Source organism: Topomyia yanbarensis, chromosome 2 (genome assembly GCF_030247195.1).
Source record: "Topomyia yanbarensis strain Yona2022 chromosome 2, ASM3024719v1, whole genome shotgun sequence".
In the NCBI taxonomy this organism is placed as follows: domain Eukaryota; kingdom Metazoa; phylum Arthropoda; class Insecta; order Diptera; family Culicidae; genus Topomyia; species Topomyia yanbarensis.
The window spans coordinates 50,339,012-50,364,911 of NC_080671.1; the positions used below are offsets into that span (position 1 = coordinate 50,339,012).

The following is a 25,900-nucleotide window of genomic DNA, read 5'->3' on the forward strand; positions in this document are numbered from 1 at the left end:
CCCTTGCCCCTTGACCGACTTCAGCTCTAAGTTTGTCGGTAGTCACGCCACAAAACTCAATCAATAATTCCCCACTCCAGGTTAAAGCCTTTCCACCCTCTTTTTACAAAGAGGATGAGTTCTTCTTCACATCATCGCATTCGGCTCGGGAAACGGTACCTTCATATTCAGAAGAAACCGATGCGACCGAGATAATCTCGCACGCACAGCTTCCGTTCGTGATGTACGACGGTGTACCTTTCGGCGGCCTCTGTTGGCCTGGCTCGGCTAAGTGGTCATTCAAAACTGAACATGCTATTCATCCTGAACACTTCCGAACGGCCCCGTCCCGGTCGTGGGTAATATTTTCTCCACCGGAGATCGCCGCATTACGTATTCCAGTTGTGTTCATGAGGACTGTTGGAAAAAAATAAGCCTTTTTGTTGGATTGGCAAAGGGGAAACGATATCCTTTGTAAATAGGATGGAGCGATTAAATCTTTTTATGTGGGAAAGAGAGCAGTTTTGTTCTACTTTTGAAAGAATACGTAGATTGCAGCTGGCATATTGTTGGATATTGGCGTAGAGGATTCAGGCAATTTCGATTTATTAGATATACAGTTCAAGCTTAGACGTTTGACAAACTTTCTTTGAATCCAAACGGGACGAATTGGATTTGATGAAATTTCATCAGGAAAATTGCTAGTTCTTGTGATAATTTTAATCCCCTCGCTGTATCGTGTAATAAACATACTAAAAGCTCAAAGATCCCACACTCATACATATCTTTCTGGCAAAATTCCATTTTTCATGGGATAGAGAAATTGAAAAGAAAAACGAATGTACAACACCAGATGCCAAACATCAGCACTGCCGGACCATGAAAAATTGATCATTCCAGCGAGAAAGGATTCCATGTATCCGATGAGGCGAGCGGACTATTACAGCTGCCCGCTGGGCTCTATTTTCATACCCCTCCCACGTCGACCAAGGCCGAGTAGTCTTTCTTCCCAAGCACATACGAACAGATATCAGATTCCAATTTCCATAATCGATTGTTCGATTTTATGCTAATACCTTACATCATTTTTGATACCTCATCCCTGGCCTTATCCCAACCCGATTCTCGTGTTTTCGAGCATTGATGGTCGGAGCACGATTGCCACAGCGCCACCGCCGGAGAGTCAAACATTGCAGCAGTGGATGCTTGGGAGTGTACGAAACGAAACGATCGCATCGAAATTCCGATTGGGTGATTTTGCTCTATGATAAATAATCGTAGTATCATTATTATTGTTATGCGAGAGCCTAATGATGGCATGTTTGGATCGGTACAAATGTTAACTGGGAGGTTTCTGCGGAATATGGGAATTCATCCCAACCATTCACCCGTAGCCACGATTTCGAGAAATTCATATTCGGGATAATCAGACCAATAAATGTCATTGTGATAACTAAGTATAAATTGATTGAACAATTTGTTTGCAGTGCAAATTAGAAACTCATTAATTCATGGAATCCTGCCTTTTACTTGCCATAATGGTGGTCAACTATAAGCTTGAAAATTATGATAGTAATTTTCAAGCTGTTCCTATTCTGACAATAGTTGTTTACGTAAGCGTGACAGCAACAGCTGGTTACAAATGTTTGGCGTTGGACGACTAGCATAGGACGACTTCCTATTGTCAAAATAAGGGCTCTCAATATATTATGTTGATTGCCATTATGAAATGTACAAAGCTCGATTGGCACGAATTGAAATTATGCTGAATGCTTAAATTTCCCTACGAATACATTTTTAACAAAATGCGACAGACACACTACGGAAGAATCGATAACTATAATCCAGAAAGACGCAATGTGCTCCCATTGAACTACTTCCAGCAAAGCATTTCCTCTTGGCTCACATCGAATTCAATAATAGAATAAGGAGCGAAACGAATCTGCAAACCTAATGGATACATCTGCTGGTAAACATTGACGACGAGGCGAAGATCAAAGAACAGAAAAAAATGCTTATTTTATGAATTGTTCTCTTTTTCTGTTTTGCCCACTCCTCTCGATCCAGTTTGTGCAATTCAAGATTGGCACTTTGTCGGTATAAGTGACATGCCTCCTTACGCACAGAGATGTAAGCTTTGCAAAGCAAAGGAGCTCCTTTGCTGTGCCATTTATGGTGGGTGCATATTCCGTTTGATGATGACCATTGTTCAGACTCCGATTGAAATTATTTTTCTTCATATTTTTTCTTGTTTGGCAATTAGAAAGTGTTTTATTAGCATGCTTATTGAAATGATTAATAATCATACAATCAATTTGAATGTTGGTACCAATCATAATGGTGTGTGAGATATTGGAATATGTAGGTAGTCTGAGGGAGGTGTGATGAAGAAGGATTTGATGAAGGTTGAAAGGAGGGGATAACTTTTTCCAGATTAATTAAAATCACGATGTTTCATGCATTTTAAAGATATCTGATATTAAAAATTGCAAATTCGATTTTTAAGTTTTCCATTTTCCATGAACATGTTTCAGTTGCTGCTGATTTGGTATCAAGAACCGTCATAGGTGGCCAATGTGGCCAAAGCTGCTTTTATTGGTCATTAGTGATCTAGACCCGTAAATTCAAGTAATTTTGCATATATTCTAATTTGTATTATATTATTTGGCCGTCATGGTGGTACCGGTTTAACTGGGAACTTGTAGTGTGACCGAACTCTTCAAACCATAACTCCGGAACCGGAAGTCCAATCAATAAAACAAACCAATAGAAGCTGGTGGTAAGGTCGTACCTCTCATTTGAGAGTAAATTTGTGCAAAACGGTCCGTCCATCTCGGAGAAATAGAGGTAAAATTTATTGGCACATACAGACATACATGCACATATACATTCATACGCAGACATTTTCCTATGGTTTTTGAATTCCCAGCTAGCCTTTTTGATGGTATATCCAAGTTGCAATTGAATAATACGTGTTTATATACAGTAAGATTCCGTTTTTGGCACGTTCCGTTTTTGGCATGCTCCATTTTTGGCAACAAAAAAAGTTCCGTTTTTGGCAACATATGGGTTCCGTTTTTGGCAACATTATTTTTGTTCATAGTAAATCTTTTGAAAAATGCTCAATAATCATTTTGTTGTAATAATGGATATCGCTTTTGACTTTATTTCCAAACATAGGAGTCATATTTGCTATATTTTATGGGGGCGGGCATAGCGAATAAAGTTAAATTTGTTGATTTTTTCTATTATTTCATTCCATTTTACATATTTTTTTATAATTAATGTTCTTGTAAAATTTATGATGTCACAAATTGAAAATAAAAGCTTTTAAGGTATGGTTCCATTTTTGGCACGGTTCCAGTTTTGGGAACTGAAAAAAAATATTGTTGCCAAAAACGGAATCCTACTGTACCACCAAAAAAGTCGCACAAAATCGGCTTATGCGTACCAAGCTGGAGGCGATATACGTACATAGTTATTGAAATTGACGATTTCTGACAACAATATACGTGTTAAGCGCGATAATTTCTAGTATGAAAGTGATTTTAGAGGATGTGTTTACGATTGGATATGCGAAACAATCTCAGATTATATACGAAATCCATAACTAGTATACGATTCCGCAGCACTATATACGATTAACTCTGATTCGTCGGCAAAGAAGATCAAATGTTAAATTCAATAGTTAGGCAAATCAATAATCTCCAGTATAACAAAATACGTAAAAAAGGGGTCCGGGAAGAAAAACGGACCGATGCAAAATCAACCATCTTCATCTAAACTTTTCATATTAAGATCGGATTCGAACTTGCGATGTTTGGATTGCAATATTTCGCAGTCATATGTTGTGTTCAAGTAGAGATACTCTATTCCGATAAACATTCGCCATATATGCAGCAATCTGATTTCAAAGATATGAGGTAAGTCGTTAGTAATTTCGCGAAATCGTTTTTCTTATATGTTGTGATTTATTAAGTCGTATCTAACTTTTTGAAGTCATTGTGATGTATATCGATGTCGTAGATATGTTTATGTTGCTTACTGACTATTCCCATATATAGGAACGACCACAATGACTTTATTAAGTTGTTAATCCGACATTGATCGAAGTAAAATACGATCAAGTGTTGTAGTTATTTGTAGCTATATGAATATAAGTTGTCAGTGCTCTACGACCAACTCCGATCGAACACGGTTTAACTAGAACATCAATGCGAATTTGATTGAAAGGTCGTATTCAAATCGTGTTTTTAGTAATATGCGAAATCAATTTTTGTAGACTAAAATGGACTGTCATAACGATATTGACTTTTTGTGGACATCTTTACGAGTCTTTTTCTACATTGTTACACGATTGATGGTTTGCTGGGTTGTGCTTATTTGCATTTAAATCGCACATGCACCCAAAATATGGGGCTCATGAAAAAAATGAATAACATTTTTTAAAGTATTCTTCATGTCGATTTGACTATTTCAAATTGGTAATTCTCGCGAATGGTTTATTCTCGTGCATGATTCCAGAGCCATGAATCCGCTCATACAAAACCATGCGTATTTCCCCACGTACATTAAATGCCGCAGAGATTAGTTCCTCAGTTGGCTTAAGGGGTTGTATACAAAGTTGTGGTGAAAAAGTGAGCTAAGACCGTGATTTTTTCAAAGCGTTTTATGCAAATTTTATTTTGGTAGCACTATCGAAGCTAGAAGAAACAAGTTGAATTAAAAAACATTCAAGATTGCCAGAGTTATGACCTATCCTCCGAAGCATGTTGCTCCTTGTTTTCGATTCGTTTTTTTCAACCAGTGAGTTCTATCCGGCAGTAGATCAACCGAATATTTCGTCAAAAGTAGCTTTTAAGCAGCGCTTAAGTACAATGTTGTTCCAATAAGCTCTGCTGCCCTTGTTCTTTAAGCGACTATAGAACCGTACTAATGTCATTTTCAGGACTTAGTGGTTACTTGGATACGTTTTAAAATTCCCAGTCGGTCGGTCATATTATGGTCATTTTAGTAATTTATTCGACAGAAATTGATTAAAAATTTAGTGAATAACGGATACATTGTAAGCGTAATTATTATCGTTATTATTCATTTAATTTTCCTTTTTGAACATAATATACGTTTCGGAATTTCAATTAAATTTACAATTCATGAAAGTTAAAAAAAACCCTTATTATTGCGGTCGTCTATCCAGGGCGCTCTGTTTTTCACTCCTTGTGTTAGATTTATTTCTCGGTGGTACACAATGGTAAGCTTTACCCTATGCTGCTTGCTGATCGCTCCGTCTGCCTTCGTCCTCGATCGTGTTTGCGTCCATGTCGTCGGCGCTAGAGCTTTCATTTCGCTGTTAGATGTTTTGTGCTTTTTGTGTTTTCGAGTGATTCTAGTATTGCCGTCTTCTTTCTTGGTTTTTACTTCCCTAGGTGTGTTGGCTATTGGTTCGGGGATACCGTGGTATATCGATTGTTCGTCATTTGTTTTTTGGCTGGCTGTCTGTGGCGTATCAGCAGATGCCGAATGTTGTTTGTTAGTGTTGGTTGTATTAGATTAATTTTCTTTGGTTGTTTCGGTGCATGACTTACCTTAGTGTGCCATTTGGTTACAGAACTGGCATGTGGGCATCTGCCCAGGTTGTGTGCATAGCGTAGGTAACATCTTGAGATGAACTGGCCTCGAAAGTCAAGTAAAAAGGTATAGGTTGGTTCAGCCGCATTCGAACCATCCGAACACCGTTGAGAATGCCAAGGAAAAAGTTCCTCCAAGTATCTTTTGTGACCGATTACACTTCACCACGAATCTTTTAATATAATCTGTACTAGTGTGCGGTGCCAACTCGTGGAGGCGAATTTCCGTAAGATCATTGTCCTTATACATGGGGATCATGGTTTTGACATTTTTGTATTCGATGTCTTATTGCATGTTGTTTTTCGTTTCAAAACTTTCTGCCTTGGGTCAGTAGTTGAGCGTTATTAGTACTACATGTCTCGTATGATGTAGCTGTATGTGGGACACTTCTGTATGCACAAGTTCCATTTCCACCTTGATCATTTGTTCCACCTCGCGCACTGTAGGTCCACGAAGGGTCTGCGTAAAATCAATCGCGATTGTTTCTTCCCGATTGTGTTTGAGCACTCGCAGTTGGGGGCAACGGGACTTTGATGTGTCTAAATGTTACATGTACACGCCAGAGCGGAGCGGATGGGTAGTTTTTTTGTTAGTATGCTGTTCGCAAGCGGGCGCTTTTTGCTTTCTGATTTGTACAAGATGAAAAAGCAGGCTAGCCATGTTGGGATCTAGCTCATCAGTTGCTTGCAGTATTGATGAGAAACAATGTAGCACCCTAAAAACTGCAAGGTAACATCGATAGAATTCGTTTATTGAACATCGTTTTCAATAAATCACTGATTCCTACAGCCGTATTACTTATTACCCCATCTTATTTAGACAAAAGGTCTTCTAAATCTTGTGTAGAAGGCGCTCGACAAGCTAAGAAATTCAGATACAACGAGAGCCAAAAAACTAATGGACCTAAAACGAAAAGATTTACGTATAATCACAGGTTTATTTACGGGATATTGTCCTGCTAAGTATCATCTAAAAAAAATTGGCAAAAGTCAAGACGATTCTTTAACTACGAGCCCGAGAGGTCGGAACATATTCTCTACCATTGTGTAGTACTATTTCTTCGAAGGAAGCGATACTTCGGAAGACATCTTATGACGCCTCGCGAGGTATGGCATACCTGTTCCAAACGGATCTTTAGCTACATTAATAATGTACTACCCGGTTGGGACGATACATGTGGAGAAATAAACAACTCGCTTCCAACTACATTGGATACGGGCAATTTGTAACATGTAGAGCAAACAGGGGCACCCACAAACCTGAATAGTGGTCGCAGTGACAAAGTTTCCCCTAACCAAAAAAAAAAAAAATCTTGTGTAACAATATTTAGAAGCAACCAGTCCTCAACCATGCCTCGATATTGATCACAAGTGATGTTGACGTTGGTTGCAGCTACAGGTCATTTTTGAAGAAAAAGGGGCTCAGGATGCTATTCGAGTATAAACCACACCACACAATTGTGGGACATCACGCTTGACTAGGGGTTTGCGCAGGAACCGAAATTGAGTCTTCGTTTTTTGGAGCTAGCGTCAATCCGGCGCTAGCTTAGTCCTGCCACTAAGTTAGTGTCGAATTCTGATGAGACGAAGGCGAATTTAATACTCCATATACCAAAAATGAGCTTCACCTGAAATGCTGATATTTTTAGCATCTAATCGCAAAAAATTTGCTTACCATTAGCTTTTTGAATGAAAATTCCAAAATTTGAAAACATTCGTCAAGTGTATATTTTTAGTGTGATGAAATTGTGAAGAAAACTGAACAAATTAGAAAAAAGGTTGAATTGTCACACCATTTTTGTACTTGAAAAAATGCTAAGGAAACACTCTTTTATAAATTTAACGCCATACTGGTGCTTTGCTTTGATTAAAATCCGTGTTTTTTAATCCATCCAAAATAGTCATAACGAATTGTGGGGGTATTCAACAACACTCAATACACCCAAATTTACGAAACATTGAACAAACGTACCGGATGCGATCGTATATCTTCCTCTGCCCATCGGAAAAGAATAGAAAGATCCGCGGTCGTAATTCGTCTGCCTTCGCCTAACACTTTTCCCACATTAGACCCATAACCCTTTTCCCGAGTGAGCCAATTTATGAGTGTGCGTCGTTTGGTGCAGAACCTACGACCGCAGCTGAATAATAGTTGATTGATACGCACTGTCAATAATTTAGAAGCTATCGTCCCATCTCTACAGATCGCTTGATCAAGAGCCGTAAAATGTTGAAAACAATCGTGTGAAAACCGGGCGGCAATTTTATGGCGCTAATAACTGGCTCGTAGTTTTCTATTTCTTGTAACTCTTTCGCCCACAGCTACTGTGGTTGATGAGATGAACTGGCTGGTAGCCGCTGGACTTGGGGTGAGGTTCAGGAGCTCGGCAATCAATCACTGACCAACAAGCTCGTAAAAGAGGAACAGCGGCGTCCACATCGGACTGACTGACTGTAGGAGAAGACCACTAGATATCAAACCAGCATATTAGGCAAATGGGCTCTGCTTTGTTCGTAGTACAGTGGGTGCAGATCGCGTAGATACCCCGGGAATGGCCATGAGAAACAGCATCAATCTTGTTTACCTAATTAGATTACCTTCGTCCGTTGACAAGTGGACTGGGACGTGGCTACCATATTTTTAGTGATGCCAGCTGAGTCCAAAAATGGAAACGGCGATGAGCTATGAAGTGATTATGTTTTTGATAAGTTATTCATTGGAATGTCAAGCTGAATTTGGTAAAAGCTACATATTTCAACAAAGGTGGTTTGTAACTAGTAAGGTTGGGTTAGTTGCATTTTTAATCTCGTAATACGTCCTAAACAGGCCAAAGAGATACAGCTGTAAATTGTTCCTTTGGATGGCGCAACACTATAATCAGAAGCGCAGCTATAGTTTCATATTTCCAGATTCCGAAGCAAGTACGATCAAGGAAATACTTCCGCCACGGAAAATTAATTGAAATTCTCAGCGTCTTGCTTTCTATGACAGCTGTTCTGCCCTTATCTTACTTCCCCGCCCAGCAGTGATTTACGGTAGCACAGTAGTGCTTTCTCTTTGATTAGTAACAATTTGATTAAATGGAATAATTTTGCCGCTCGCAGTCACCAGCACTAGCGGTGACCGAACGATGGAACAAAACGCAGGTTCAGTTTGGAAAAGTTCCGAAAAACAATTGCCTGACCACCGGAGACAGCATCATTTGTCGTTATGGCTTTAATTCCAGCAGGTAGTGGGTGTAAAACTTTACGAGTTTCAGTTTTTTGCTGCCCATTCATGGTGACGCGATGGAATTTCACTTTTGTGCCCGCTTCTATAACGTAGTCTTTTGTTTGGTCGTGCCGGCAAAGAGGAAGTTTACTGTTTCAATTGCTGCTACTGAAAATTTCATTTTCCACTTTGAATCTGTCAGACAGAAAATTGTTTCCCTTGAATTGCTTAGTTGAAATTTATCCTCACTTTAGCCTGGTGGTTTTTGCCAAACTGAAAGGAGGTGCACCGAGTTTGATAATTAATCAAGTTTTGCGCTTACGCAACAATGTTATTTTAATATTCAATGTTTCCGCTTGAAATGCTATCGGATATTAAATCAAGATAATTCTACTGGGAAGTTATCCCAGAATAGCCTTCGTTCCGCGGTTTCGTCGAGCGCACAAAATACGCGGAATCCGTATTATCACAGTTCACAGACATTAATTTCATACCACTAGAACTCCCATAAATTTGGTTAGCACAATGTTTCGATGCAATCCATCCCCGCCACCTTCAGATTGCCCCGTATCAATACTTTGTATTGCACCGAACCGAACCAATCCCGAGCGATGATGCATACCCGCGCGCGTTTGTGTGGATGTGCAACATTGGAATATCAGCGATCCCAGTGGCAGCATCCTTGCGTACCGTTCAATATTCCATTGATTGCCGCCGGTGGTCGGTTTGAACGTGGAACGGCTCGTGGAACATATACAATGTCCTTTCTGATATCCCTCACCTAGGTATATTGTTTTCATTCGCGCTGTACCGTTTCGAACGGTGGATTACCACCTCAGACGGTTACCTACCAACCTACCAATGTACCACCCTAGCTACCCAACCAACGAACTCAATGTGTCAGACAGTCGTTGAACCCATAAAATGTTGTAACTTTGTATGTTTAGGATTGTGCAATACCGTCAGTTGAGTATCGGGACGGCTGCAGGACGCAGCTTGACTGCAGTTGGCGATTCCCTGTAGAATGCAGGATACCACGAAGTAGAGCAACTTTTTCTATCAGGTTTAAAAACGATTGTCCCCGTTGTTGGTTTGCCTGGATGGCAACGCGTAGCTTGCAACAAAGTAGTGTCGTTTTTTTGCAATGGACAACGAAACGGTACTGCCGTCAAACATGACGAGATCCCAGAAAATATAAACTACCATTTTCTATGGTTCTCCGTTTGTTGTTTTTGTCGTGACCCGTAAATACAAGTAATAACTTTTAGGGAGAGAGAAATGGTATGCAAATTAGCAAGTTTCGGTCCATGGCGGTTCGGTTTGAATCATAATACTTTGTAGAGCGAATTAAACGATTTAGATTTGGTGTCATTGATGAAATTATGCTTATTGCGTGTTTTGTAGAACAGCTTCAGCTACAAATTGACATTTTCAAATTTTCAGGATATAAAAGAATTACCCTTCCCTTTTTTTAGACAAACAGCAGAGCATTGCTTGCAGGCACGTAGCCAAGATTTTGATTCAGGTGGCTCAAAAATTGAATGCATAATTGAACTAGTCATTATGACTCGCGGTAGTCATTGAAAAGCGGTTGCATTATTAAAAGGTTAAATAAATAATAGATATCCAACAATTCGAAGGCCAACCGATCATGATGTCGTTAGGAAATCGTCGCTGTTGTGCTATCTTATGACAAGCGCCATTTAGCACATTTCGAGAAAAACGATTTTTAAAGTTTGAGATTGAATATCTTGAAACTTATAAATGGTATAAACAATCCAAAGAAGACAATTGATGCTTCTATCTATTCTGCATTAATCTCTAAAATATTACGAAGATCGGTTGACTATGTTAAGAGTTTTTACTATGAATGTAAACGAAAGTCGCACTCACACGTGTCATAGGCGTGTATAGATGACAAAATTTGTATGACGTGTCATAATTGTGCATGGAAAATTTTCCATAGAAAAAAATCATCAATTTTTAACTTTTATTCATATCTTTGCGTTCATATAGTCTATAAACAATCGGTGAAATGCAGTTTGAGGAAAATGAGTCAGGGAATCTAGAAAAAATAGTTATTTTGCGTTACAGTGTTGCCAAATATCTTTTATTTCCAGTTTAAAACTAAAACTGTGTTTTTCTAACAACTCGTGCAATTTTCTTTTGAAAATGTTTATGCCATTGTGTTCCTCAGACATTTTCACACATAAAAACATCTATAACTTCAATATAACTTGAACGAATTCCTAGATACAGCGATTTGAGGCAAAAAACTCACAATTTCTCATCATGTTTCTCGCTGTATCTAAGTAACCAAGTAGAATTTCAAAATTCTGAAAACGCCATTTTGTAGAGATTTTTTAAACAAGCAATGTGGCATATCTAACTCAGTTTACCCCAAAATGGCGTTTGTCATAAGATAGCACAACAGCGACGAAATGCTAGATGTTCTGGACTGAATGGTCACAAGTTGAAGAGGACACCAAATCGAAATGAGTAGAAAGGAGTCATAAAACCAGTCTCAGAGCACTCTACTCACAGTTACTCATCAAATATTTCACATCCTTGCTCTGAATTGAATATCATGTTCTAGTTAGTCATGTCTAGCTAATTGAAAATCGTTAAAGAAAAATAAAAAATGACTACATATTAGATAAAAACACTTAAGAACTATTCACTGATGCTGTGAATCGTCATCACGCATCTAGTGGTGATCTTACGTGGCTTCTCCTTTGTCGGTTGTCATGGTAAAGTGTCCCGTTGCCGTGAGACATTCAGTAAACTAAAGCGATTCGTATTAACTTTCCCTAAGCTGGACTCCTACCAGCAGTCGTAAGAATTTATGCCTGTTTCTAATGAACCTGCTAGTTCTAGTTTCCCGATCTGTACATTTCACATCCTTGCTCTCGCATGAGTAGCTTTAAATTTAAACGGAAATCTATTCCCTATTTAATAATCTCTAGCTGATTGACTGTCATTAAAAGGACTTAATAGCAACTACTAATCCTTAAAGTTATTATTTGTACCAGCTCAGTAAAAACGAGCAATCATCGTATTTAAAATCCTTCTTTAGATATTTTTTCATAAAATTAGCACATTCACTGAACTTACTAATTGAAAATATTGTAGACAGCTATTTCTAGTTCATAAATATATCTCGAAACTGGAAACAACGTACAAAGCCGTGTGGCATCCGGCGAGCTGAAATCTCTAGAAGTATTTGAGCAAAGAATAGACCCACTGGATACCTGGTACTATGTCGTAAGAGGCGACTAACAACGGGAGGTTGAGGCATCTTTTCGTACCGAAGGCCGAGGCTGACTATAGGGACGTAAACAATTTAGGCGCGGTCGAAGTATTATGGGCTTTGCCCTTTCTCTGGTTAGCGAATCTCTATGGAAATTGATATTTATTTCTTCGCAAACCGTAGGATTAAAGTTATGGACACGTCCCAGGTTCAGCATTTCTGATCCGCTGATGTTGATTATAATACAACGTGTTTAGGCTCTTCCGGATGTTGTATCAAAATGGCGAAGAACATCTCTGAACGATAAATTAATTTCCAGTATGAACGTACAGCACATCACCACAGTTCAGTTGTGGAAGTACACAAAAAATACTTCTGTTCTAGCAATCTATCATGATTTGTTTTGTTTCACAGAATCGTACGCGTTGTTGGAATACACATGTAGATGATCAGTCCCCTTGTTGATAAATAACGGATCGTTGCTTAAATATCCGGACCATCCTCGATCGTTCTTATCGGAAGCAAACGAGCGCAGTTCATTGAACTAGACATATTCCGTCGACTGTACTAAGAAGCGGCACGCCACAATTCTGATATCACGTATGTGACGTTTCTTAAACCCATTTGACAAGTCCCGGTACATGTTTTCAGTTAATACCGATCACCTTGTGTATTATTGGTTCAATTTAGTCAAGCGCTTTCGACTTTCGGAAAGGTAACACAAGCCAAATCCTCAACATTGTTTGCCCTTCCCGATCAGAAACACATAACAGAAATATTTCAAAACTATAACTCGCATTGTTACTTGTTATAAATTTCTGTTATTTTAACTACTAACGAGACCTAATTTATAACACAATATGTTACAAAAAATGTGTTCTATTATAATCTTGTTATTTCATTCTGATCGGGTTTGGTTATCACCAACGTGTCATTCTTCGTTCGTTGAATTCTTGCATGGATTAGTCACGTGTGGGCCTAACGTTTGGAACATATCACAATTCGGTCCTTCGAAGATCATTGTTGAGATTGCATGCATGCATGCATGATCTACGAGAACGTGAATATCCAAGTTTCTCTAAGTGCTCTTCAGAAAATTTCTCTGTGTGAAATATCAAATACCATTCCTCAAGCTACGGCACGTTTGAGTTATGTTAGATCCTTGCCGTTAGTGGTTGAGTGTAATCCTAAAATTAGAATTTCATGTTCGTCGTATAAACCGTCTCTAACCGACTATTACCATCACCAACTTAATACACACATTTTGCAGGTATATTGGAAATAGGACGATTTGTACTGATTCCATCAGTGTGTAACCTGCCCAAACAAAGTAACTGTTCACGTGCTAAATATTAAAAAGAAACGAAATGGATAACTTCTCTCCCCGAAAATACAATTGATTGTAGTAACTCATCCAATATTTTATCCGAATGTGAGGCTGAAATATTTTGTAAATTGCCACGCCTTGTGCATAATGCCAATGCAAACAAACCCCAATCTTCTACGCCGATAACAGTGATGATATCCGCCCTCAGAGCCTTTCGAACTGAGCTTTCAACAATCCTTTCGGACGTGAAGTCCACTTTTGGGATTGGTTTTAGATGAGAGTGACGAGCTATCGCGGATGGATTAAATGGCCCCAAACGTATCTTTTTTCTTTTGTATCTCAAGTAGAGGTTATATAAATTTTATTTATATGATTTCAATTTTATTTATATGATTTCAAGGCATTCATGGCCGCCTGGAAAAGGTTACTGCAACTCAGATATTATCCTACTCCGACTGAGAGTTCCCCGACAACGGAAGTTCTTTCGCTACCGGTGTTTGTTTCGTCACGATTCTGTCGGGTAGAACACGGCGGCGAATCTACTCTACCGTAAATTCCCCGGCGGTAGATTGCTGCCGATGTACGTTTCTGTGAGCCATAAAGTTCCCTGCTTCGTCTACTCGGTCTAGTCCCCGGCGGTGGACCTAGCCTACTCCAGGGCCAGCCAGTAGGCGCTGAGGTCTATCTAGGTCCAATTCAACGCGGTCTACTCGGTCTAATCCCCGGCGGTGGATCTAGCCTACTCACTAGCTACCCGGTAAGGTATCGACAACAATCTGGCGATTCCGGTGAAGCCTGACGTCTGGTTCGCTAGCGCCCCGACGACCCGAACCCGGTGCTACGTCATGTACGTCTCAACTGGTCCCCGGCGGTGGACCTAGTCACTTAGACAAAAACTGCGTCAAATGGAAGTTCACCTCTCCATGTTTTCTATGTACCCAAGCAGACACATGTGGGATGAGTCAGTGGATCCACCTTCCTTTCTCCGCGTTGTCCCACTCTTGCTGCCACTTAGCGAAAAATTTCACTCGGACCAGTTTCCTTGCATTAGGTGCATTTTGATCGCCCCCCAGCTAGCACTGTTGGACGCATTCTTCGTGTCTATCGTTACCACGGTGCAGTAGCGATTACCCCTTCTCTTTTGTATCAATGGTTTCTCCGTGTTTACGATGACTATGCTGATGGCGTCCATCGTGATATCCTTTTCCGTAACCCGAACTGCCTCTGCGATACTCCGTTCTAACTTTCAACGTAGGTCGTCAGCCTGTTGAGGATGACACTTTCCAGGAGCTTACCGAGAGTATCCAGCAGACATATAGGCCGATACGATGCTGGATCTCCTGGTGGTTTCCCTGGTTTTTGCAGCAACACCAGCTTCTGGATCTTCCATCTATCTGGGAAGTAGCTATCGTCCAGACATTTCTGTAGGACTATTCTGAACATGTCCGGAAACGCCAGCATCGCAGTCTTCAGTGTCACGTTGAGGATACCATCCGGTCCGGGAGCTTTCTTCGCTTTCAGCCCTTTTGCAATATAAGAAGCTCGTCGCTGGAAACTCGACTGTCATCTGCATTTCCACCGTCTGTATAAACGTACGGTGTAGGCGGCCATGCTGTTAGGTCGTGCTTCGGGAAATGGTCCTCTACAATAATTTTCAAAATATTCTGGCTATTTTTCGTGTATCATTTCACGAAATTTGGAATTTTATTCTTGAATCCATTCAATCCTCGTGAACTAAGTAATGATCCCTAATGTGTTAGTCACGATCCAATATCCGTGCTCGTGAAATTGTTCACAAAATTATAAAATATTATTCATGTATTCTTGAACTGGTTCATGATACCTAGTATAATAGTCACAATTTATTATTCGTGTTAGTGAAAAAATTCACGAAATCGTAAAATATTATTCACGTAGTCGTGAACTGGTTCATGATTCCTAGTACATGATTTGCGCTATATCTAGTATTTATTTGCGTGCTTGTGATTTTTAGAAGATATCCCTCATCATTTACAATTTCATGCAACATAGTAATGAAATTTTTACGTGAATTCTTTCACAAAATTTCGAGTATTATTCATGGAATCATTTTTGTTCCATGATTTTTTTCATGAAATACCCAGCTGCTAGCGACTTGTAATTGGTACGAGTAGTAGATATAAAAAACTATTAGGACCTCGAACATCGTTATTCATTTGATAAGGTTCATTGTGATGTCCAGACAGAAAACGAAAACTGCACTGAGAACCCCAAATAGTTTGCGTGATATAGTTCACAGAACAAGAAATCGTGAATGAGTCTTATTTTAATGAACCAGTTCATATTGTCACGTTACGTTACGTCACGAGTATAAAAAACCGTTTATAACCAAAGAATTAGTAGATCACGATAAGGCGAAGAAAATTTATGAATACAAGGATAAAACTGCTGATATCATGAACATTAGTTACATTACTCTTTAAAAGTAAGCTCTAAAATAAAATATCATGATATCGTGACTAAGATCCTGAAATCATGAACACAAATCACACAACTATTGACAAAAATATCCAAAATCGTGACTAAGATCCTGAAATCATGAACATGAATTGCTCTATTCATGACTAAAATATCAAAGAAGTTACAAAAAACGCAACTACGATTCTGAAATCATGAATACAAATCACACAATTCGTGACAAAAATATTTGAAATCGTGACGAAGCTCCTGAAATCATGAATATGAAGCACTCTACTCATGACTAAAATATCACGATAACGTGAATAGAAATTACGAACATCGCGACTATGAGCTTGAAATCATAAACTTTAATCCCGCTAACGTCACGAGAATTCACAAGACTCGCAAATAAGCTCCTGAGAGCAAGACTGCTGGTCACGATCGAGCTAACGGCCCGAAAAAGAATGCTGTTGCAAAGCTCACTCTCGATAGACCCTTTTGGTCCGGAGTGTAACAAGATCCAGCTAAATATTTAGGTTTGATTTACGATAAAAAGCTTACTTTAAAGGATCACTTTAGAGAAACCCAAGCAAAATGTAACAAATACATAATATGTTTATACCCTCTTATATGGAGGCATTCTAGGCATTCTACATCAATTTATAAACAAATATTTCGACCGGCAATGTTATATGCAGTGCCAATTTAGGCAAGTTGTTGTGCTACCAACAAGCCAACGCTTCAAAGGATTCAGAACAAAATTCGAAATTGATTTTGAAGTGTTGGTTTAACGCAAACGAATTGCATAAACTCGCAAACATAGAATCATTATAAATTATGACGAACAGTATTATAAGCAATTTCCGACAAAGTTCGTTGCAATTATCAATTGGCTCTCATTATAGTTTATAAGTTAGTTTAAAAGATTTTAGCTCCTTATTCACATGACAACTTCCATCTGAAAAAATCACTTAACTGCGAAAGTTAATAATAATTAACCGAATCATGTGAACAATAGGTATCTAAAATCATCACTTGTGGCTGAACACCCAATATACTGCCCATGATCGCAAATCGGTCCCATAAAGATAGGAAAACCCATAGAAAATGGGACAAATATGCGATCATGGGTAGTATATTGAATTAGAAATGTAATATAAACTAAACAACGTGTATTGACCCAAACTTTTGTGAAAACACCTCTTTAAAAATTGTGTAGCATCGAACTTTGTCAAATAAACGAAATATAAAAAATATCCTAGCAATTATCTGCAGCAACACAAAGGTAAAGAAATACACGACATGATAAGCCATCGACCTTTTCTGGGGAATAACAACACGGCAGAAAAAAATATATTTGCAGCTGCCAAAAAAGTACACCCATCCGTGTATATCTATTTTGGCGATACATACTAGCTTTTATCTCCGGTACACATTATGAATCGCACGCCAAGCGCCAGCACTGACGGAAACGGGGTTAAAACCAGACAAAACCGACCGATCGACCGAAAATCAACACGTCTACGACATAAGGCCCACCCGCTAGTCATTTAAACCGACCAACTTTGGTTCTTCAATCACATTGATGGAGAGCGATTCAATTTTTTGGACACATGCTCCCCTATCGGTGAGTGTTCGGCTAGGGTGGCTTGTGGTATCGACAGGCTTAAAACCTACCTTCCTCTTCTCCAACCACCAAACTCTGAATGGACACCCGCCAATTGCAACATTACCAACACATGGCAGCGCATTCTTGAAAACAATTTGTCAATTCTTATTTGGGCGGTGGGTTGCTGGTGCACCGGTGTTGGTGTTTACAACTTTTCCGACCCACTCGAGGGGTGGCCCGGACGAGGGAGAGCGAAAAGCGTTCCTCTCTTACTACTTACGCGGGGTGGTGATACCAACACACGGAAAAGAAGGAGAAACGTTCCGTGACTGGACTGGACTAAATGTCAGAACTTTTCAACACATGGGTTTTGTTTTGTGTCGCAGCCGCCGGTACCAATACTAGCTAAACTGATGGGTTCTAAATGCTTATCGCGAACAGCGAGTTTTCCGCCGTCTGGGTGGCAGTCAGTGTGAAAAGCTTACTCTCATATGTTTTGGTGGTTTGAAAGTGTTGCCAAATTAGTATCATCAACCAGTTCAAGACTTTCATTAGGTTTCAATTAATTTGTACCATTGAAGTTTTTGTTTGATAAAAAATTGTATTGTCACATTTTTTTCAATTTTTTACTTTTGATCCAACGTTATGCAAACTTCTTGACACATTTTGCCGATTTGAAAATATTAGCAATTACCCTCTTTGGTCAGTATTGTTTCATTTACTGTCTTATGTTTAACGATATAACAACCCTCCATTCTGGCATCACTATCCCATCCAGCCTAGATATAGTCGACGGTCAGCAGCACGCGTTCGCACGGGGAGGATTTTATTGATTTTACGGCATAGAACCATTTTCCTGCTGGCAGCTGTGGTGCTGGTGATGGTGTTGGTGGCGGTGAAAATCGTACACCCTTCGAGTCGTCCCGAGAGCGAGCGGAAAACTCACCAATCGTGCGTGTATTGGTAGAATATACGGTCCCTATCGTGCAAGTGTCATGCAGCCTACCAGCCAGCCAGCCAGTCAGCCAGCCAGTCAGCTAGCCATCTAGTAGTGGGCCGCGAGAGCAAACGAGAGAGCGACGAGGGTAAGGAAAAAAGTTCTTGTATTAGCTGAATATATGCTGCAAACTGTGGTCGCAGGATTCGCTGTTTGTTGGACATTTTCTGGTTTTCTAGGTGCAATCCAGAACGGAACTAGCTGAATTGTAGTGCAATTGTTACGCGGACTCATTGCGAGTTGAATTCGGTTGTAGGCCGAGTGTATTTCGGAATAGTGTTGTGAGAAAAACTGAGTGAACTGTGATTTTCTACATACGATTGAAGCTCAGGACACTAGGCGTAAATTGGGAATTCGCCAAGTGTCGGCAGGTTTGCTTGCTGTCCACGGCCTAGGAGCTGATATCGAATCTAATGGAATACTAATCATCGATCTAGAGCAAAGTAAGCAGGAAACGGATTAATTTTAACTTCAAAACGGGTAGCGGTGCAGGTAGGATTAGTGAAACGGATCACCAGGATAATGGGGAGAAAATGGGTGCAGCATGTTCTCATTTATACTAGCACAGATTATATTAAGAGTGAAGTAAGCAAATCATTATTATTCGAAGAAAAAATGATAACCACATCAAAATATTTTCAGTCTACTTTTGTATTTAGAAAACTTTTGTGGAAATTCTCTTCATTTCCGCAAATTTTCCGACGGGCAGGAGAAAACAAATATGGCCGCCATTTGGCAGGTTCTCGTGCACCGAAAATTCCGATAATGTCTGCTAAGACTGACACACAGCAGTGAAGAGGGGGCTTCGTGGGGAGCCTTTTTGAGTTCGGTTCGTTTGTGGTGGTGGTGGTGTACTACTACGGTTGTCTCGGGAAGCAAAAGAGCGAACGTCTAGCGAGGATTCTGGCTGCCGTCGTTTTCTTAACGTTAACGGAAAGGAAAAAAAAGCGCGTTTATACGACTTTATTCTGTGCAATTTTTCTGCGCCCCGACCGGTAATTAGAAAGAGGAAATGCGTTTGTAGTAAACCGAATTCTGTACGGTATGCCGTTTATTTTTATTTTACATCAATCACGACTAATTGAGCCCCGCTTTACGCCAACCACCCTGCGGAGTGCTGACATATTTTTTGCATTACTCCATCCTGTTCAAATGAGCACGAAACATGGTGCTATCGCGTGCATGTCGATTGTCATAATCCGGCGCATACCCTCACAGGTCGGGAGTTCGTTCGAGGAAATATGTTTTAATGATTTCAAATGCATTTCCTCGCGGTCAACCCTTCAAGCTTTTGTTGTCATGTGTAGCACACTCAACGTGCATTGCCGCTGGATTGAGCAAAACATAACTTGAACCCTCCGTTCGAAGTATCCTCGCGGATTGTAGGAGGGTCGGTTCGTTGATTGCCTCTTGCACTGGGAACGTGTGTCGATGGTCGATTGTAGTTCGAATTGTTCCACCATACTCTAATTATAAGTGAGGGAAGTGTAGTATGCCACATTCCTACAGCAATTTAGGTGAAATCGCAAGAAAAAGAACTGGGTTGGGAATAGTCCTATGTTCCATAGTGCAATTATGAGATTTGATGTTTTCTACTAAACTTGATAATCTAAATTTACCAATTTATTCTAGAGTAGAATGGGGACAGTTATGTATGGGGGCACAATAGGTATAGGGGGTTGCGTGAATAGATACACGGTAGAGAACACCGTCGTTGACGGTCCTTTCGGCTGTTACCGTGGATCAGACGTACTGGTTGTTGTTGTTTATGTTTTCACGTGTTGTTCTGCGAAAACGCATTTCGTGCTCAGTACAGTACATTTAATAAATGTAAAAAAATGTCAAGTGAGGTTTTTCTTACGTAAAAAATAATGCTGAACACGAGTTTTGTGTTGGTTTTTCGATACTTTTGTTTTTTAAAAAAAATATGAACATCAATATGAAACATACGATTGGGGGCACTATAGGTCAGCCATTTGGGTACACTATAAATCATTACTACAATGTAAATTTGAATTATTTTGACCGGAAATGGTGCGTAATTTGGTACGAAATACGCCAAAACGAAGTGAAGAGGACACAAAGAACGCAATTGCATCTCTTGAAGACGGCGCCAGTATTCGATCAGCCTCTAAACAATCTAAACAATTCAAGGTTCCGTTCGAAACATTACGTTCTTTAAAGCGCAAATGTGATCCTTGTACAACTAAGCAACCACGTGTGCCAGAATGCACAACTTCAATTTCACACGCTGGCGACGACGAGGACAGTCATTTGCAAGTACAAAGCTGGACACAGATGCTGAAAAAAACATATTTTTTTAACATGTTCTTCCACGGATTTATGATTTTACACATTATTTGCCAATTCCTCATTTTATTACCTGAACGACGTCAATGTATTGCATTTATTATTTGTGTTATTTATTTTTAAATAATCTACAGTATTCATACTCTTCAAATAAAAGTTGAACCACTGATTTTCTAGGCGTGTACATTGTTTTATTTAACCTCGAATATAGTTACCTTTCGTACCTTCAGATTTCAAAAACATCGATTAAAAGTACCTCCGTGTGATTAGATTTAGCTTAAAAAATATTTAACCAGGCATAACATCATTATTGCCAAAACGTTGCCTGATGTAAAAAATTTCCAACGAGTGCTTGTTTGTAAAATAAGTGCAAATAAAAAAAAGAATAAATAAAAAAAGGATAAATAAAATAGCAAAATACCGTCGCACGAGCTCGCAAAGAAAACTGACCTGCTTGACCCCACTATACCCTACTTATTATTAAAGTTCTGTTTCAAGCTTCTTCCTCCTGCGAGATTCTTTTGATATTCTCGAAGCTCAAGGTTTCGGTTCTTAATCGTAGAGCAGGTCTATCTGAGGTGACCCTAAGTTGTATTTAAAATATATATTACCAGTAATTTCCACATCTATTTATCTCGTATTTCCTTCATATACGCCATTCTTTAAATAATATTTGAACATATCAACAAGTAGCTCACAGTGCTATCTACTCGAATAGCATTCGACCATAGTATTCACTCTATAACCAATCATTGAGAGTTATTGCAGAGTTAAATTTACGATAAAATTTGAGATAGCAATTAATTCTACTGTCCTCCAAAAAGAGATACAAGAAATCAAACTTAAATGTGGAAAAAATACATGGAAAACGTCGATACATAGCCAACCCGCTCTTTTTCACTATGAAAGTCGATTTTTCGTTGAAATTCGCTGTAAAAACGTTAAAGTTTATTGTTTTTGTATTGCACCATAACATTAGACTTTATTGTAAATTATTGTACTGTTATAGAAAAATTATGCTTTTTTAATTATACATTTCTTTTCGGAGTAAATGTATGATGGAAAAACGAAACAAAATGAAATTCTCAAAAAATGTCTATTTTGTTTTTGCAGTGGTATTGATTGAAATCAATATGCCATACGATTTGAAAAAATGCACAGTAGCTGCAAAGGTACCTAAACGTGCATTCTATTAATCGTGCTCTAGGAGTTGACTTTATTGATTTGGTTAGGATTACTTTTTTGGAACGAAAGCCCTCTTCTTATGATGTTTATTGAATTATGATCAATCCACCTAAAAATAAGATAGAAAAATTATTTCTAACTAATTGTCAAGTTATTGAAAATTCTTCAGCGAGATAACTTGCTAAATATGCAAACTCTCCTAAATGCAAAGCACGATGTTTTTTTTATTTTGATTATAGCGGTTTTAACCTTAGGGTCATTCGCCTCTTTTCAAGATAGAGAAATCTCCTTTTGAAAAATTTCTAACCCTATATGCGGGGTTGGGAATCAAACCCAGGTGAGCTGCGTACAAGGCAATTGATTTACCAACTACGCTATGCCCGTCCCCTATAGCGCCATGTTTGTGGAAGCTACCTAAAAATCAATTTTTCACTAAAACATTTTTTCTGAATTTTTTTCAATTCTTCAAATATTTTATGAACGAAATTTCGTGAAAACGGCATCAAATACGTTCTTACTCTTGCGAATATGCACAGTCAAATTTTTTGCACGTTTTTCAGCTCTCATATTCGAAATTGTTCTCAATTTGTATGTGTATTTTGATAGTCCCAATTATTTGAGAACAGTTGACACATAGGAAAAATCCCAAAAGTAGTTATGTTGAAAAAGTTCTACTTATTTGGTTACAAAATAGAAAAAAGAAAAAATTGCAGGAAAGTTTTTTCGATTTACAGGACCGTGAATGCCCGTTGTGACTAGTATTTTTTTTTCTTGTGGTACTTCTCATTGTCTTTCTCATGGAATTTAAATGTCTTCCACATATTTCCACAGCTCTTAGGAATCGACGTTCAAAATTACGGCATTTTTACCCTGCTTTGTTCAATAACTCTTAAGTTTTGAAGTTAAATGCTTTGACGTCTTCGTCATATATCTGAAAGTTCTTAAACCTAACAACTTTAGAAACATTTGAAAAATTGGAAAAATCTAAAAAATGTTTTTAGGGTTTCTCTCATAAATAATGATCTTCATCTCAACACCATTATATGTTAAAGAGTTTGCTATTTAGCCAGTTTTCTCGTACTATAATTTTCTATAACTTTGTCATTGATATCATGACTCTATCTCGAATGTTAGTGGACATAAATTTTCTATGTCTCTTTTAGGTGGATTAATCATAATTCAGTATATATCAAAAGAAGGTGACTTCTATCCCATCTATTCTAAAGTATTCCTAGCACAACAAATCCCTAAAATCACCTCCTAGAGCGCAATTAATAAAATGGATGTTTTGGTACCATTACGAACACTGCACAGTGGTCCAGAATGAAAATTTAGCTGGAATTTTAAGGTTTTACCAAAAACGAAAAAATTTAGCCCTATAAAGTCGACGGAAAAGTTTTCGTAATTTGTGAGCCCCATCTTTTTTGTTAAAACACGGTTCTAATTTTACCAAGATTAAAAAATTAACTATTTAGTCATTCTACCTAGAACTAAACGACCATCAATGAAGTTGTCGAGCGACAAATTTTAGAAAAAAATTGGAAAAGACGTGTAAGCTCTATCAGACATATTTTTCATTTTATAGCAAATTTAAATCAAAGGTTAGGGTGTTCCTGAGAAAAACTGTTTTATCCAAATAACCACAAAAGTTGATTATAAACTGAAGTAATCTGCAGACAACTTTAAGATTGTTTTAAGGCGAATAATTTGTTTCATGACACCACATATCGAACCACTTTGAACTTTTCGACAAACATGGAATTCTTTGGAATACTAATATCACTTCTTAGGGCAAACGAAAGATAATCCTTTTTTAAATGCATATAAGGTCATGACTCGAGGTATAGTTGAAAAAAATGGCGTACGCGATTTTTTTCAAAATTTCACAATCAATTTTGGTATTATAAGTACTTATATTTTTTGAGTAATAGAAGCTAGAGTTTTGATGTATTAGAAGAAAATATGTCGCCCACTAAAATACTGCTTTAGGCCCATTGTAGCGGGCCGTGATTCTGAATGTGATATTCATTGTACGGTTCAGGTATGTGTGGGCATAGGGACTCGCGATCGCGTGCATCATCGCGAACGGCTCGAACATTTGTACGTTAACGTGCTCGATCGCGTGTGCGTTTGTATGTCGCGTGTGCTAACGTGTATGTAACTTCGCGTGTATAAATTTTATTTCATAACCGTGTGCCTTTCGCATATTCGCGTATGTTCTAGAATAATCGCGCGCGGACCGTGAATCTGACACTTAATTTTTCGTGTACGATTCAGATTCCAGAAGACAGTGGGTTCTTCCATATTATTAGAGTTTTCAGTCATGTCGCCCTAGAACGTGTGGCCTAGTGGATATGAGCTTTATTTTTTTGATTGGTCCAACTGAATGTATGGACCTAAATTGCTAGAATGAAGGTTAAAGATTTCCGGACGTGACCGATTTATGATCGCGCGCGTTTGCGGGTTCGCGTTTGAGACCGCGTTTGTAACTTCGTAAGTACTAAAACGTTACCGGAGTGTTATCAAGAATGCGCGATTGCGGGCATAGGTGTGCGTAGATGATCGCGAAGGCCTTAAGCGTTCGTATGTTGACGTGTTTGTCGCGTGTGCTCGCGTGTATGTGACTTCGCGTGTGTAAAATCGATTTTGAAACCCTGCGGCCATTCATATATTCGCGGACCGTCATTGTGATATTTAGTTTTCGGTGTACGGATCACATTCTGACAGGGAGTGAGTTACCCCATATCACTAGGAGTCCGTTGTTCCTGCATTGTTGGCGATATGCAAGATGAAGAGTAAAATTTTCAAAACAAAATTAAATATGGAATACTAACAGAACTATGATTGCTACTAAATAACCTCAAATACCCTACTAAATAACCTCAAATAGTCAAATTTAAAAAAAAATCATATATTGCAAATGTAACGATTGCGGAAACTATGACAATTTGAATGGAAAGAGAACTGTTACTTAAGTTATTCTTGCGGTGCATTTGTCATTTGTAGTGTATAGATGTAGGTAAGCTCGACCAACAAAGTGGCATTACAAGTTTAACGTTAGTAACTGCCATGCACTGAAAGGATTATTTTAAAATACTTTGTCAAAAATAATTACAATGATATTGCATTAAATTTCAAAGCATTTAAACAAGAAGACAATGACGGATTAGTTCCCATTAGTCACGTCTGTTGCTGTTCATTTTTTATCTACAAAAGAACGAACACCGATTTAGTACCTACAACTTTTGGATTTGAAAGGCGCATGAATCGTTCAGAATGGCGTGATTTGCATTTTCTGACTTGTGGAAAAGGTAGTAACTGGTAATGAGAGCAGGTGTACATAAGAGGAAGGAGCCGCGGAGCAGGCATACCATACTGTTGCATTTAGCCACTGTGCAATGAATTGCGCCGAATTGTGCTCGAGAGGTGGTAGAAGAAAGAATCCTTGTTTCTAGCATCTAGCAGCTATTAAATATGAAGAAAACTGCGCTACCGAAAAGCAATTGATTTCAAAAGCAATCTCGGAATCAAAGGTGCCGCATTTGCTAAAAATCTACACATCTAAAATGTGAAATATTGTTCCATATATATCAATATTGCTGGCATGCTTTGTTCATCTGAATACTTTTTAAGTTTGTTAACTTAATCATAATCATAATTTTGAGCATCTAATTCCACTCTGAAGTGTTTTTGATCTCTTATTATAACAAAAGTTCGATACCTGTACCAGGGGCTTCAGTACCATGGAACCGATTCTCGCCAGAAAGAGTTGGTACTAGGAACCCTAGGTTACGCCATCCGGTAACAAATTGATGCGTTTAATTAATTCATCTTCAGACGCAGACGTACTCTCGAATTGACACGTCGTAATATGCCCACATTTGCGTATTCTACTTTAATGTTTTCGATGGAAACAGTCTTGAACAAATTTACAAGGTGATAATGAAATAAATAATTATTTTTCTA

At 38.7% G+C, this 25,900-nt stretch overlaps 1 protein-coding gene across 1 annotated transcript in view; it reads left to right on the plus strand.

Moving 5' to 3' along the window:
• Nucleotides 1-18,481: 18,481 nt before the first annotated feature.
• LOC131679466 (neural-cadherin-like) overlaps nt 18,482-25,900 on the plus strand; it is a 90,070-nt gene continuing 82,651 nt past the window's right edge. The window contains exon 1 of the mRNA XM_058960196.1: nt 18,482-18,931. The gene's annotated coding sequence lies outside the window, so the exon portion shown is untranslated. The remainder of the gene's footprint in view (nt 18,932-25,900) is intronic.